This window comes from Lactuca serriola, chromosome 6, assembly GCF_051521515.1.
Source record: "Lactuca serriola cultivar US96UC23 chromosome 6, Lser_US96UC23_V15, whole genome shotgun sequence".
Lineage (NCBI taxonomy): Eukaryota > Viridiplantae > Streptophyta > Magnoliopsida > Asterales > Asteraceae > Lactuca > Lactuca serriola.
The window spans coordinates 68227020-68244119 of record NC_136413.1 but is presented as its reverse complement, the minus strand read 5'-3'; the positions used below and the strand labels follow the sequence as shown (position 1 = coordinate 68244119).

Below are 17100 nucleotides of genomic sequence, written 5' to 3'. Positions count from 1 at the left end.
CTGTCTGCCTATATTTCTCTTCTTTTTGCCTCTTATACTCTTCATATGGCAGCCATTCCTTCTTCGGTTTCCTCCAGTCCTCATCAAATTTATCCCCACTAGAGTAGCACACTTGAGCTCTTCTGTTCCCAAACTCATCTATATTGCAGTCCTTGGTCAAGTGTGGACCACTGCATCTCTCGCACCCCACTCTTATGGCATGTATCGACTGGTCCATTTGTGTTATCCTGCGATCCGTGTTATTCAGCATGGCCATGACAGCTGCAATTTCTTCAGTTTGGGCCCCTCCACCGCCTTTGATTCCATCTTGCCTTGGGTTGTGGTATTCGCGAGAGTGTTTCGCGAATTCTTCAATTAGCTCCTTAACCTCCCTTGGATTTTTCTTTGTCAATGGTCCTTGAGTATCAAGGAGTTGTCTTGTCATCACATTGACCCCATCATAAAAGATTGACATCTCTTGTTGCACATTTAGGTCATGTTGAGGGCAATTTCTGAGCAAGCCCTTGTACCTTTCCCATGCTTCGTATAGTGACTCCCCCGACTGTTGCTCAAAGTTGGCTATTGCCTTCTTGAGTTTCGCTATCTTGGATGGCGGGCAAAACTGGTCCAGGAATTGCTCACACATTTGAGCCCAAGTGGTGATTGTACCTGGTGGGCGTGCTTTCAACCACTCCTTAGCAGCTCCTTTGAAAGTGATGGGAAGCATCCTAAGCAAGACTGTGTTTCTGTTGACATTTGGGACATTGAAGTAATCCGCAATGTCGTTGACTTCATCTAGATGCTTAAAAGCATCCTCATGATCTTTCCCGAAAAATGGGATGTCCTTCAGTGCGGTCAATATGTGTCCCTTCAGCTCGAATGTGGCAGTGGCAGGTATTGCGGGTTGGACTAAACCGGGACCCACATCTTCTTGGATTCGCTTCTTGTAAGCTCCCATGGACATTTCCTCGATCGCTGCCATCTCGTTCCTTGGCTCGTTCTCGGGTTCGCTCGTGTGTTCTTCAAATTCTTGGTCGGTATCGCTTTCGGACTCGGTCTGGACGGGTGTATGATCCAAATGCCCAAGATTGCTCTTGTGCTTCGCTGATGAAATTGACTCTCCTGTCTTCTTTCCCGACTTCCTAGAAAAAGCTGACTTCAGTTCTTGTAAGGGCGTCTTTTTCTTATGAAGTGCAGACTCGGGGTCTTCCAGTGGTGGCACCAAGTGTGTGTTTGAGCTTCTGGTCATGAACTCCTGCAACTTGCTAAACTAAAAACGTAAAACTGAACTAAAATAAGAAAAACTAATGTCAAATAAAAAAAATATAGTTTTTAACTGTCCACGTCGTGGCCAGAGTGATGCCACGTCGTGGACTCTGTGAATAACAGAAAAAATTATTTTGCTGAAAAATTAACTTTTTGTGGGTTTTTACTCCACAAGAAGGATCGATCAATTTAATGCAAATAAATAAGCTAAAAACTAAGTCGTTCCCTGACAACGGCGCCAAAAACTTGATGTGGACAAAAGTACTCACTAATTTTAATATTTATAACCTAACAAACTTAACTATCTATGCACTTATAGGCAGTGTACCTAGTCAGATTACAGTATAGCTTGGGTAAGTCAGGTGTCGATCACAGGGAACGGTGTTCTAACTAATTTACTTACTATTAAATTAACCTAATTTATTAACAAGTTTAATAAGGGTTTTTATCTGGTTTTACAAGATCAGATGAACTTAATTCAAATTCAATAAATAAAAACACACTCTTGTTTAGTTTTGAATCCACTTCTCCCTTATGGCTAGCTAATGATTACGGATTATTAAGTTGGTTTTTAGTTGTATTAGTAATTTAGTTCTATCTTACCAATAATTAACTAATTCATGTCAAACCATGTATGTTCACACATAATTAAACACAGAACTAATTATGAATGTAAATATGCTATGTAAGATTTGTTGTATAAACGCAATTATGGGCACAATACACGTTCTCTAGCACAGCTAAGCTTTATTTATTCTAATCGCTAACTAAGATTGGTCAATCCTAGCTGTAACAATTCAATGTTCACTAAATTATTAGGTAAACAGGTTCATGCAGTTTAATGGTCACTAAGCTACACAGAACATGCAATCAAGCAATTAGATAAACGAGTAATAGCATGCTAGGCTATACAAATCAAACACAAGCAATTTCTTTACCAACTAAATTCAATCCATAAACATATAAATATTCATAAGTTCAAAGCTTCATCTAGCTAAACAAGAGTAGCTAGATTCAGCTGCTCATCATAGCAGATAAATCAACATAGCTAAAACTAATGAAAGACATGTTCTTATTTAACTAAAAAAAATAAACCTTTACTTCTTTTGGTGTTGAAAACCCTCTTCCAGAACCTTTCTTTCGTTCTTATTCGTCTCCTGGAACTCTTTTTCTTCTGCCAAAAGCTCTTTTTTTTCGTAATAATCAAGAGGACTTATATAATCCTCAAAAACCCGCGCCACGTCGTGGCCAGATGTGTCACGTCGTGGGCTTCAAGCAATTCGTATCCTTCAAGGAAATCCTCCGCGTCGCGATGTTTATCTTTTGGAACACCCGTGCCACGTTGTGGGTTTCATTGCCACGTCGTGAACTGAGTGTTTATCGTGAATTTATTCTTTTCTTGCCTTCCAAGCCTCCCATGTTCCACATTTTGGCATTTTTGGTCCCTCTCTTCGAAAATCCTTTATATTGACTAAAAATAACAATTTAAAATCATAAGTATCATTATTCTAAACATATTATCAATTTATTAACAAAAATATACTTAAATATTGCCTAAAAATAAGTATAAATATGGAAATATCACCACCCTTCATACCTTCCTCATATCTTATATTTTCCTCCTTTTAATAATCTACCTTACTCTTGTAAGCTTTTCATTTAACGTCCTTTTGTAAAGTTTCCATCTTCGAACCATTTCCTTTATTAACAACTCTATCATTGATAATCTCCTTCGAACTTTCTGTTTCTAGAATTTTTTAGAATCCAAAACTTGTAATTGTTGAGGAAAATGTAATGAAATTTGTGGACTTAGATAAGCGGAAACAATAATGTAATTATCAGTAACCACAAACCTCGCATTGCGAATACGTTAGGAACATGTTGTGAATCCCCTTCCTCAATTTCTTTTATAATTCTTTCATATTTTACTTCTATCAAGGCGTCACACCTACACATCGCTTCTTCCTTTGACTCTTATTGAACTCGATTTTTGATGTGAATTATGAGCTTTGATTTGGCATGCGGAATTAAAATGAACACAAAGAACATGATGATTTGGGTGTCTAAGAGATGTATTCAATCATGAAAGGTGTTACAAAAAAGTATAAGCTAGATCTAGACAAATAAATAGCTCACACTAACACTCTCATTGTTACATCTCTCAAGCACACATCTACAAGTGGTATGAAACCACCTTATGTAGAGTTGTTTACATGTCTCTTTCTCTCTCTCTCTATCTATCTATCTATCTATCTATCTATCTATCTATCTCTCATGTCACAAGGCTACTCTACCACATGCAAGTGGGTCTACATGAGTCAAACCATTACAATGTCATAAATAGTAACTTTGCACCCCAACATTCTCCCCCTCAAAGTTAGGAATGTATGACCCGCTTCAAATAATCCAAAATCGAGCAACTTCACGAACCAAAATCGTGACACATGTAGAAATGAACTTCAAATCTTCAATTCTTCAATGACCTTCCAATCCGGGTTCTAGAGTGTGAGACCGTACAAACCGAGCATCAAAAGGCAATTAGGAGTATCCAAATCTCCACAAAATTACCCAATTTTGAGCATAAAAGCAAACTCCAAAAATCTTCAATAAGTCCAAATCCATCATGAACTAATCACTTCCGAATCTCCAACTGAATCATTTCATAAACTTTGTTGCTCAAGGTCACCTCGGTCTTCAAGTACGCATAATATGAAAAATTCAACTTTCGAATTCTCATATTTAAATCTTTCCTCCTTTTTATAATCGAAACATGATTATAAAACCAAAAAGGAATGAGAAAACGCTCAATTCAGAATTTTTCTATCCTGGGATAAACATTTTGCATAAATCCGAAAAATCCAAAAAATCTTAATTTTCGAATTCTTTCACAGATCGCCTTTGACAAAATTTCACAAATTTGGTAGAAATTGTCAATTTCGAAATTTTGCAGTGACCCGGTGTGCCCAAAACAGCCTAAGATGCGAAACTTAACCCATTTGCGAAATTGGTCATAAAGTGTCAATTCGCATTAACAACAGGGGTCTGTTTCGAAAATAATCTCATTTCTCATAATTTTAGCCCAATGTCAAAGTTGGGTAAATTCTACCAAGTTTTTGAAACTTTAGGGATTCAATGCAAAACTTCTTTATTCTTCATAAGTTTTGTCCCCATTTCGAAGTTGGGTAATTTGTAACGACTCAATTTTCAAAAGGAATTTTTATTTTTATTTTTAAATAGTCAAAACATTTCCAATAAACCACAAATATCAAGAAAAATAGTTTTCAAATTCATAACATCAACAATTTTTATTTCAAATATTAGAGTGTCCCATCAAATCAAATGCCTGAGAGTGCATGCCGCGCCATCAAGCCTTGCCCTTGGCCTTAGGCTCAGAAGTACCATAAACAAATCAACAAACTGTAAGTTGATGCTTCGTGAGTTCCCCAGAGCATACCCCACACAATCCACATAATCACATAATCCATATTAGTTATAAAAGCTACATAAACCATATAAGCCATGCATACAACATGTAGGGATGCCATAGGCTAACCCCAGGGTCTTACTCCAGAATGCTATGGGGTTCTCACATGGTCTTACACCTAAGTGCCATGGGCTCCCCCATGGTCTTGTATAGGAAAGCCATGGGCTATCCACATGGTATTACATCCAGGTGTCATGGGCTATTCCAAGGTCTTTAATAAGAAAGCCATGGGCTCTCCACTTGGTCTTACATCCTGGTGCCATGGTCTCTCCCATGGTCTTCATACAAGCATACCAAATATACAACTAGCATACCTCCTAGCACATAACTAGCTAACATGCCACATAACACTAATTCAACGAGTGTACCACATATCATAAAATGGGTCGGCCTTGGTGCCTTCGACCCATTGGTATGGTGTGGAGACTCACCTCTCAAGAATGTTGAACTGATAAGATAGAATCAGATAAGTCCCAACACGCAGCTCCAACTCAACTGCCTATAACCATCATGTGATTAACTTGTCAAAATCCCGAAGTACCATAAATACCCTTAAAGTCAAACTTGGTCAACCCTGGTCAAAGTCCAAGTCAGCAGTCAAGGTCAACAGTCCATGGTGACCACAACTCGTCGAGTGCATCTAGAAACTCGTCGAGTTCCTTCAGAGTCCAGAAAACCGGGAAAACCCTAATCAACTCTCCGAGTTGTCTCATCAACTCGTCGAGAGTTACTCTTCATACCGAAAACGAGGAAACCCGATCCAACTCATCGAGTTATCTTATCAACTCGCCAAGTTTACTCTGTAGACCAAAAATGGGAAAACTGCTCCAACTCGTCGAGTCGCCAGGGCAACTCGTCGAGTTTTCCCTTGTCTTAACATAATAAGCCCTTCCAGTCGAATCCAAACTTCAAAACTACAGATACAATCCCTTAAGACCAAAATACCACGTAAAGTTACAAACTTTACACGCATGCATGGCCTCAAATGGTTAAAACACTAAATCTAGGGTTCATACAATACTTAGGACGTGAAAAAGGACCTAGACTAGGTAAAGAGAGCAACTTTATGTCATTGAAGACCTAGAGGTGTCCAGATCTAGAACCATATCCTCATGACAAGTCCAAATCCGAGTATGACACCCTTTTTGCACCAAAAGTGACCATATTTTTCCATAAGATGAGATCTAAGCAAATAGAGATCAAGGTAGCAACTTTTTACCTCTAAATGGATGCTAACAACAGGTAGATGTCGGATCCAAAGCCCTCTCCTCACTTCAATTTCTTCGACCTTCAAGTTTCCTTCTAAAAAGCACAAAATTCACTCTCCAAGGCTCACACGCACTCAAGAAAGCACCAAAACACAGCTAGGGTTTCTCTCTGGATAGATAGGATGATGAGGGAGGCCACAAATGATCCATAAGTTCCTTAAATATGGTACAAATCCATGAAAATTAGGGTTTTCCTTTACAATGTCCACTCGTCGAGTTGGGGCCTTCCAACTCGTCGAGTAGACCCTAAGTCCCGCGTACAAAATCGATCTCTACTCATCGAGTTGGGCTCCCTAACTCATCGAGTCCTAGCATAAAACCCTAAAAACTTAGAAAATTAAATGATACCTGGAACAAGCGTTACATAATTTTTGCCATTTCTTAAAAAAATACAAGGGTGTAATTTGAAAATGTTTGTTTTCATCCCAATTCACTTCCAGTTGCAAAGGGTACAGAAAATATCGACATTTGACTAATATTGACTTAGATTCTCTCCAGCCCTTCGAAATCAAATACCATCAGGAACCATATCGATACCCATGTCAAGTCCATTCGATCCACCCATTTCGAACCATCAAAACTTGACTCCAAACCATTGATTCTTGATTTCAATGTATTCAAATTCGACACTCGACATCGATTATAAATCCTTCGTTTTACAGTCACTCAGCCTCGACATCGAATACATAACCTTCACTTTTCAGTTCAACCGTTCGAAATTAATCTTTCCCAGTAGATATCCAAAATCTCAGACTTTGTTTTTAGTTACTCAACCTCAATCGAACACTAGCCTTCGAACTCGATGTCAATCCACCTTGCCAGAATCGACTATCAATACCCAAGTATTACCAAAGTCGACTCCAAAAAATCACCAATCGACATCTCCAATCGACTCCAATAAATCCATTCGTCCCAGCGGACAATCGATATCGATAGCAATCCAATATCCATCATAATTCGACCTTAAGTACTCGATTTTGATACCATTCGATATCACTCAATCTATCCTTCCCCTTCGACTTCAGTAACCAAACGATTTCCAAAACACACTCAAGTTTGAAATCAAAACTCAAGTGTCGAACAAGTCATAGCCTTCGTCATGAAGAACAAAAACACATCCAACTTCGAAATTAAACCCCAAATCAAACAAGAATTCGACATCCATGCCCAAACACAACTTGTATCTTCCAATTTCAACATTCAATTCATCAAATCAACACACAAAAATTGAGTTTGGCTTTTTCTGGGTTTGACATTTCGAAGTCAAAGATCAATAAACACGAAATTGAAGATTCTAGCACCATATTTCAGATCAAAAAGTGTTCAATCAAATGTTCTTCATCATATTCATGTGATCTTGGTCAAGTTCATCCAAATCAAAGGACCAATTTTCGATTTCTTCACTTTGACTTGATCATAATTGATTTTTGTAATAGAACAAATCGATTAACAAGTTTATAATAAAAAACAAACTCAAGTCAATTAATAAAATCGTTGAAACAAAACCGGAAATCAAGGACACTCGTGATCAATAAATCGAGACATGTTCTTCAGAGGGTACAATTAATAAAGCATACGTACATGTCGAACTTTGAACAACATTTTAGAGTAATAACAAATGATATCGGATCAAAACAAATATAAATGGGATTAAGGTAAACCAATGACGAACAATATTGGATTGCAATTTGGGTTCAAAATGATTTGTGAATAGTAAAGATTCAAAAATTGGATCATAAAATGAATTTTGGGCTAAATCAAGCATGATGAACATTAATAAACCCATAGACTCGAATCATATATAAAATGCTTTTTGAACTCAATTTTGATTCAAAACAACAATTGTGAATGTAGAATTGAATCAATTAAAAGAATAGGATTGGATCGGGCATGATCAATGAAAAAATTATTGGTTCATAACAATTGAGTTTTTCAAAAAAAAAATTGATCCAATGAGTCAAAATGATCAAAAAATTCAAGAACGCAAGCACGAATCAAAGAGATTTAGAGATATCATCGAGAGACTCACCATAAACATTCCAATTGTTTCGGATGTAGCCAAACCGATAACTATTTCTTCAAAAAATCGCTTTGATCTTCGAAGACCCGCTTTTATACCAATTGATGTTAATTATGATCATTTGATTTGGCATGTCGAATTAAAGAACACAAAGAACATGGTGATTTGGGTGCTAAAAGATGTATTCGATTATAGTAAATGAGTAAAAAAAGGGTACTGGATTAGAACTTCATAAATATCTCACTCACTAGTCGCTATGAACTACATCTCTCAAGCACACCTCTATAAGTGGTATGGGACCCATCTTATATAGAGGTGTTTACATCTCTCTCTCTCCCTCTCTCTCTCTTTTCTCTCTCTCTCTCTCTCTCTCTCTCTCTCTCTCTTTCTCTCTATCTCTCATGTCACAAGGCTACTCTACCACATGAAAGTGCGTTTTCATGATTCAAACCATTACAAAGTCATACATGGATAGCTTTGCACCCCAAAACGACACGTCTTCCCCTCTCGATCCATAACAATTAGATTCCTAGCCAGAGGATCATGTTCTAGACCTTTTTTGATCTGATCTTTCAAGAAGAATTGTGATTGCATGATTGACGTGAGGGTGCCTTTGCGACTTAGTGTGTCGGCAATGATGTTGGATTTTCCTGGTTTGTAATCGAGCATGTAATCAAACTCCGCTAAACAGATTTGCCATCGGGCTTGTTTCGAGCTCAACTACTTTTGCATTTGGAAATAGCTTGTCACAATATTATCCATTTTGATCACAAACTTAGCACCGAGAAAATAGTGTCTCCACACTCATAAACAATGGATGCTAGCGGTCATATCCTTTTCTTGCATCATGCAAAGTCATACATGGATAAATTTGCACCCAACACGACACGTATTCCCCTCTCGATCCATAGCAATTAGATTCTTGGCCATAGGATCGTGTTCTAAGCCTTGTTTGATCTGATCTTGCAAGAAGAATTGTGATTGCGTGATTGGCTCAAGGGTGCCTTTGCGACTTAGTGTGTCAGCAATGACGTTGGAATTTCCTAGTTTGTACTCGAGCATGTAATCAAACTCCGCTAAACAGTCTTGCCATCGGGCTTGTTTCGAGCTTAACTTCTTTTGCATTTGGAAATAGCTTGTCGTAATATTATCCGTTTTGATCACAAACTTGGCACCACGAAAATAATGTCTCCGCACTCGTAAACAATGGATGATAGCGGTCGTATCTTTTTCTTGCATCATGTAACGTCTCTCTGCCTCATTCAACTTTTAACTCTCGTATGCTATCAGGTGCCCATATTGTATTAAGACTCCTCTCATGGCGAAGTCTAATGCGTCAGTATATAACTCAAATGGCTTTGTGACATCCACTAATCTCATCACGGGTTCTTACATCACTACTTATTTCAATTATTGGAACGCTTCTTGACAACGACCATCCCATCTCCAAGATTTATCCATCTTTAAAAGGTCAGTCAAAGGGGCCGCCCGGCTAGAATACCCTTTGATGAAACACTGATAATAGTTAACTAACCCAAGGAATGATCGAAGCTCGGTTACCTTGGTTGATGCGTCCTAATCTCGGATAAATTTGATCTTCGCTTCTTCCATCATCAACCCACGATCTCTGACCTTGTGGCCCAAAAATTTCACTTCCTGTTGTGCGAATGAGCACTTCTCTAATTTCAAATAAAGTTAGTTTTCTCATAATGCTTGAAAAAGGTGTGTTAAGTGAGAAACATGCTCTTCCAAGGAGTCGCTATACACAACGATATCATCTAAATATACCACTACAAACTTGTCAAGGAATGAGTGGAATAACTTATTCATTAGAGTACAAAATGTGGTGGGAGCATTGGTTAAGCCAAATGGCATGACTAAGAACTCAAAAGATCCACACCTCGTGACACAAGTTGTATTTGCTTTGTCCCCCTCGGCAATACGAAATTGATAATACCCCGATCGCAAGTCAGGTTTAGAGAAGTAGCATGCTTTCCCTAATTGATTGAATAAATCGGCTATAAGGGGGATTGGATATTTCTTCTTCACTGTTACCTTGTTTAATGCCCGATAATCGATGCATATTCGTTGCAATCCATCTTTCTTTCTTTGAAATGGTATCGGGGCACCATAAAGGATTTCGAGGGGCAGATATAACCAGCGTCTAGGAGTTCTTTGAGTTGTTTTCGTAACTCTTCAAGCTCAAGTGGCGTCATTCGATAAGGGGGCCTGGATGGTGGATTGGAACCAGGTTCCAACTCAATCACATGATCTACTTCTCTCCTTGGTGGAATCTATTTTGGTAACTCTTTGAGCATCACATCTTGAAATTCCTTAAGGAATCGCTCTATCTGCATTAGGACTTCCTTCATTGATGACAGTCCATCCGACTCTTTCTTTATCACCGCTAAGTAGCATGACTTGTGTTTGTTGAATCCCTTCTTGAATTGCATGGCTGAGAAGTTCTTGGTGATATTATTGGGACCTCATTCTGTAGAAACCATGCAAGTATAATCGCCATCTAAGATTCACAAGGAGTTGACAAAAAGCATCATGAAAGCACATACCGTACCAAAGAACTCTAGCCCAAGTACAAGTTGGAAGTCATCCATCGGTACAGCGAATGGGTTGATAACTCATTCCCATTCTCCAATTTTCGCTTCTATTTCATGTGCCAGGCCTGTAATTGGTTTGGCGGCAGAATTCACGTCTTTGAAGGAGCCACCCCATTTTACATAGTTGATCCCTGATCGCTTGGCTTCCTTTATAGAGATAAAGTTATGAGTTTCCCCACTATGAACAAGGTCCCTCATAGGAGTGCCATGGATGATTGCTTCCACAAACTGGAGTCCCTTCTTCTTTCTCTACAGAACCTCAGTCTTGGCTTTGATTGCATTGAGAGTCCTCAATGACCCCACAGAAGCATCTTCACCTCCTTCCTCACTGTGGATCATTGCTTGGAATTTGGCATGCTTTGGGAAATTTCGTAGGGCATGTGGTCCGCCACATAGAAAACAACCATCGACCTTGTTGGTTGGAAGAACATCTCTTGCGTTGTTAAGTGAGGTCCTTCGAGTATTGTCGGTCTTTAGGGTGTTGGATCTTGCAGCTTCTTTCCTAAATTGCATCAATCTCTCTCCCCCACTCTTTTCAAAGTTCGCCCTTCGGGGGTCTCGTGATCTCTATGGTTCCCTTTGGCCGAAATCAACCAAGTATCTGAATTCCAAGATTGCAGTCGCGATGTATTTTACTCCTCGTCTCTTCAACTCTGTCTTGTCCCACCCTTTTAGCCTATTGGAGAAGTAGACAAAAGAATCATCATAGGAAAGATCGGGTATCTCCAAAGTGAGGGTGGTGAACTCTTTCACATAGTCATGAATAGACCCCGTTTGATGAAGTTTCTGAAGGCGGATCTTGGATTCCATTATAGCATTCTCTGTATAAAATTTTCTTTTAAGTTCACGAATAAAATCATACCAAGTGTTCATGACACACGTACCTCGTTCGATGTCAGCATGCCTACGTCGCCACCATAATGCCGCAGTGTCCTTCAAGTACCTTGTAGCAGTCTTGATCTTCATATCATCATCCATTATGTTTACTCCTTCGAAGTATTACTCTATTTCCCATAGGAAATCATCAACCACCCTTACTTCTCTCTTCCCCACGAACATTTAAGGCTTTGGAACTTCAACTTTTTGGCTGTAGATGTTGGTGCCTCCTACTCCACCAACTACCACATGCTTGCAAAGGGACCAATCCGCATTGGCATCTTCTACACGTTGAGTTAAGATGGAGATCTCACTTTGCACTTGTTCACGTAACTTAACCACCCCACCTAGGAGCATCTCTTGTAAGCCATCCATATCTTTACGTAAGTCTCCACCAAGTTTGTTGCTTACTCCCTTCATGTTGTCTTGCATTGTTGGGTTTTATGTACTTTAACATTCCTATGGTGCACATACAACCCTAATGCTTTGGATCTAGTTTTCTCTAATTATACATGCAATAAACATTTTCCAAAGCATGAAGCCTAAACTAGCATGCAAGGGGATATTTGAATCATAAAAACTAGTTAGAATATTACCTTGTGTAGTAGCTTGAATGACTTGGCCTCAAGAAATCTTATCACCCCAAGTGTGACGCCTCAAATGGAATCACAAAACACCAAGAACAATTAGGATGAATATGAGAGAGATTTAGGAGACTATAAATCCGATTCTACGTCTTGGAATGCAAGGTGTGTGTAAGCGTCAGCTTGTAACCGATTTTAGGCTTATGAATATATATATATATATATATATATATATATATATATATATGTGTGTGTGTGTGTGTGTGTGTGTGTGTAGAATATCTGTGTAACCCTAATCCATACCCATAAGCTTATGATCCACCCATTTGATTTGGATAAATACTTCATGGATTAACCCATAAGCCTATCACAAATCAAACCATGGATCATTAGCCCAACTCATATGTATCAATTTAATTAGTCTCTTTTGATCACTAAATTAATTCTAGATTCCTCAATTAATATATTATACTTATAATATATTAATAAATCATAAATAACCTCTTACTCAAATATCCTACCTAACATATTGCTTTGATGAATGCAACCCAAATGGACCATGCAACTATCGGGTCAAGTACATACCAATTATAGTTATGGGCTGAGACACCTTTCCAATAGCCTCTCACTTGGATAAGTCTAATAACTGTAATTGCCAATGTAACTTAAAATCCGATTAGCAATCGTAGCTCTCAAAAAGCCGATGTCGAACTCTAACGCGTCCATTAGATAAGTGATCATATAATCCTCTGTTCTATAAGATATCGTGTGGACAAAGACATGGAATTAAAGTCATACTCTATATCCAACATTTTGTTTCCCGATTTCTTATTTATTCGACAAAGAACTTAATTGAACACATCAATAGAGTTCTGACCGGGCCCGACACTTAAGTCAAAAGAAAATCATCGAGGGGCCCAAGATATCGTTTTTAATCCTCTTAGGATAAAAGGAACATATAAACTTCGACTTATATGCTTATGCTAACTATTCAATGAATCATACATAATAGCACATGTTATAACATCGAGTTACTGATGCGTTTTCGCACTATTAATGTACAATCAACAAATAATCGCCAACTCATATATCTTGGTTTGAAGATTATATGATATTATCGTCTCACAATCACCAGTGATAAATTCCATGAAGTGATATGTGAATGTGGGTTTAGTCCAATACTCAAATCTTATTTCAAGAACACTCATGTATGATTGTAGCAATCTTTTGCTATGTCTAACACCTGAGACAATCATACAAAAACCCATTCATGACAGTCTTCTTTCATAACCTACTTCCAAAGTATGATTGACTGTGGATAGTTTGAATAATCTTATTATTTTGGAAGTCAAAACATGCAAAATGAAACGATAGTAAATAATTGACACAAGACAATAACTTTACTTATAAATAAAAACACCTTATATTCAATCATCAAATGTCAATTACATTTTAACTATTACAAGTTTCCAAATGTCTATCTAATCACTAAAACTAATATCTTCCTTCAGCCCGATACTACTAGCGTGCTGCAAGTGCTTAACCCTACTCAGTCCTTTCGTAAGGGGGTCTGCTGGATTTTCTTATGACAATACCCACTTAACCACAAGGAGTCCCTCTTCTACTTGATGTCTTATGAAGTGATCTTTTCAGTTGATGTGTCTTGATCTGCTATGATCTCTTGGCTCCTTGGATAAGGCAACCGCACTGTCGCTATCATAAAAAATCTCCATGGGCTCCGTTATAGCTGGTACAACTCCAAGGTCTCCGATGAAGTTCTTTAGCCATATCTCCCCCTTCGACTCTTTACTCGTTTCTATATACTCTGATTCACACATTAAATCAGCTACAGTCTCCTGTTTGGAACTTTTCCAAGTTACTGCTCCACCATTTAGGGTAAATATCCAGCCCGAATAAGAGCGGAAATTATCTTTGTCAGTCTGAAAGCTGGCATCACTATACCCTACCACTCTTAAGTCATCACTCCCACCAAGGGTAAGGATCCAGTCCTTAGTCCTTTGTAGGTACGTCATAATGTTCTTTACCATAGTCCAGTGAGCTTTACCAGGATTTCCTTGATATCTTCTAATCATGCTCAATGCAAAGGCTACATCAGGGCGAGTACATGTCATAGCATACATGATTGAACCAACTGCAGAATCATATGGTATTCGACTCATTTCTACTATTTCAGCATCGGTACTCGTACTTTGAGTCTTACTCAGTCTGGCATTGCTTTGGATAGGTAATTCTCCTCTCTTGGAATCATGCATGTTGAAACGTTTCAACACTTTATCCAAGTAGGTACTTTGACTAAGTCCTATTAGTCTTTTACTCCTGTTTCTCAATATCCTTATACCTAGAATATAAGCAGCTTCTCCGAGGTCCTTTATAGTGAAACATTTCCCAAGTCAGGACTTAACCTCCTGAAAGGTTGGGATGTCATTTCCTATGAGTAGTATGTCATCCATATACAACACGAGAAAGCTAACTATACTCCCACTAGCTTTGACATATACACAAGACTCATCCTTGCTTCTTGAGAAACCAAACTCTTTGACTTTCTCATCGAAACAAAAATTCCATCTGCGAGATGATTGTTTCAATCCATAAATGGATTTCTCAAGCTTACACACTCAATTTGGGTACTTTGCATCGACAAAACCCTCTAGCAGATTCATGTAAACATCCTCAGCCAATTTCCCATTAAGGAAAGTGGTTTTGACATCCATTTTCTATATTTCAAAATCATGAAATGCAGCTATGGCTAGCATAACCCTTATAGATTTAATCTTCGCTACTAGTGAGAAAGTCTCGGCATAGTCAACTCCAGGAGTTTGAGTAAAGTCGTGCGCAACCATTCGCGCCTTATAAGTGTGTACTTTCCCATCCATGTCGGTCTTCTTCTTGAATATCCATTTGCACCTAACTGTCTTACGGCCTGGTACATTGTCAAATAAGTTCCAAACTTGATTTTCAAACATGGACCGAATCTCGCTGTCCATCGCCTCTTTCCATTTAGCAAACTCAAGGCCTGTCGTGGCTTCCTTGTAGTTGTTAGGTTCATCCAAATTTACCAGTGTACTGTCACTGATAAATGTATCACCTTCAGAAATAATATGGAAACCATAAAACTCAAGTGCCTGTCTACCTCTACCAGAATGACTCAGAGGTAAGGACTCATCAATTGGTTAAGTCCTATCCTTCTGGGTCAATTTGCCTCCCACCATCCTTCTGGCATATGAGTTCCTTCTCGTGGAAAACTCCTCTCCTCGCAATGAAGACAACATTGTCACTCGGTTTATAAAAGAGATATCCAAAGGATTTCTGTGGGTAGCCGATGAAAATATATCGATCACTACGAGGTTCAAGCTTGTCGTGAGTCTCTCGTCTTACGAAAACCTCGCAACCCCAAACATTGATATGTGCTAACGAGGGAACCTTCCTTTTCCACATTTCGTGAGGTGTTTTGGCAACCTTTTTAGTTGGGACTAGATTAAGGATATGGGCGGCAGTCTCTAAGGGATACCCCCAGAATGAGATAGGTAACGAAGCTCGACTCATCATGGAACGAACCATGTCTAGCAAGGTTCGATTACGTCTCTTAGCTACACCATTAAGCTGTGGTGTTCTAGGCGGCGTCAATTGTGAAACAATTCCACATTCCTTAAGATAGTCGTGGAACTCGATACTAAGATACTCTCCTCCACGATCAGATCATATCATCTTTATCTTCCTACCCAATTGATTCTCCACTTCTTGCTTAAACTCTTTGAAGTTTTCTAAGGTTTCTGACTTATGCTTGACTAAGTAGACATAACCATATCTGTTGTAATCATCAATAAAAGTCACATAGAAGCGGTTAGCATCCCTTGTGGTGGTTCTGAAGGGTCCACACACACATCGGTGTGTATGAGGTCCAACAAACCTTCACCCCTTGCACAAGAACCAGTGAAGGGTGACTTAGTCATCTTTCCAAGTAAACAAGATTCACAAGTGTTATCTGACTTTAATTCAAACGACTCCAACACTCCATTCTTTTGGAGTTGGGCTATACACTTCTTGTTGACATGTCCAAGACTACAATGCCATAAGCATGCTTTATCCAAATCATTGGATGAATCAATATGCAACACATTATTTCCTAAGTTATCTACAACCATCACAGTTTCATATATGTCATTGCAAGGTAATGCTTCAAAATAAAATACACCATTAAAATAAGCATTTATTGAACCAATTTCATTATTAAAAGAAAAGGTAAAACCTTTATTATACAAACTGTGAAAGGAAATAATATTTCTTGCCATATCAGACGAGTAGCAACAATTATTCAAATCTAATTTTAACCCACTACCAAGCAATAAAGAATAAACTCCAATCTTGGTGACAGATAACTTTTTCCTATTCCCCATGATTAAGTTCATATTCTCGTGCTCCACATCCCTACTTCTTTTTAGACCCTACAAATCAGAATAAATGTGAAAACTACATCCTGTATCAAGGACCCAAGAATTAACATGTGACGAGTTATTAGATAGAATAGTATAAATACCTACAAATGAGGGTTTGATCTTCCCATCCTTTATGTCCTGCAAGTATTTGGGGCAGCTTCGTCTCCAGTGCCCTTTTTCATGGCAATGGAAGCGCTCGACTTCCTTTGGATTGGAAGAGGGTGTGACAGAACTAACTTTGGTTCCACTAGAAGAGGATCCAACATGGGATTTTCCCTTATGACTCTTGGAAGGAGTCTTCCTCTTCTTTCCCTTTCCATGTCCAATTGCTAGGACATGGGCAGTTGCAGTAGGAGTAGGTACAACAGATCTGCCTTTCAAACTGCTTTCAGCAGTTCTCAAGAGACCTTGAAGCTTGCTTAGAGTGACCTCCTCATTGTTCATATGATAAGTCATATGAAACTGATCATAACAAGGAGGTACAGAGTGTAGAATAATATTTGTAGTCAACTCTTCATCGAATTTGACATTCAACTTCAGCAAGCGGTCCACAA

At 38.6% G+C, this 17100-nt stretch overlaps 1 non-coding gene across 1 annotated transcript; it reads left to right on the top strand.

The window, feature by feature from the left end:
• Positions 1 to 470: 470 nt before the first annotated feature.
• LOC145060783 (small nucleolar RNA R71) lies at positions 471 to 577 on the top strand. Its single transcript, XR_013686967.1, has one exon. It is a non-coding gene; the product is annotated as a small nucleolar RNA R71 (small nucleolar RNA).
• The last annotated feature ends 16523 nt before the right edge of the window (positions 578 to 17100 follow it).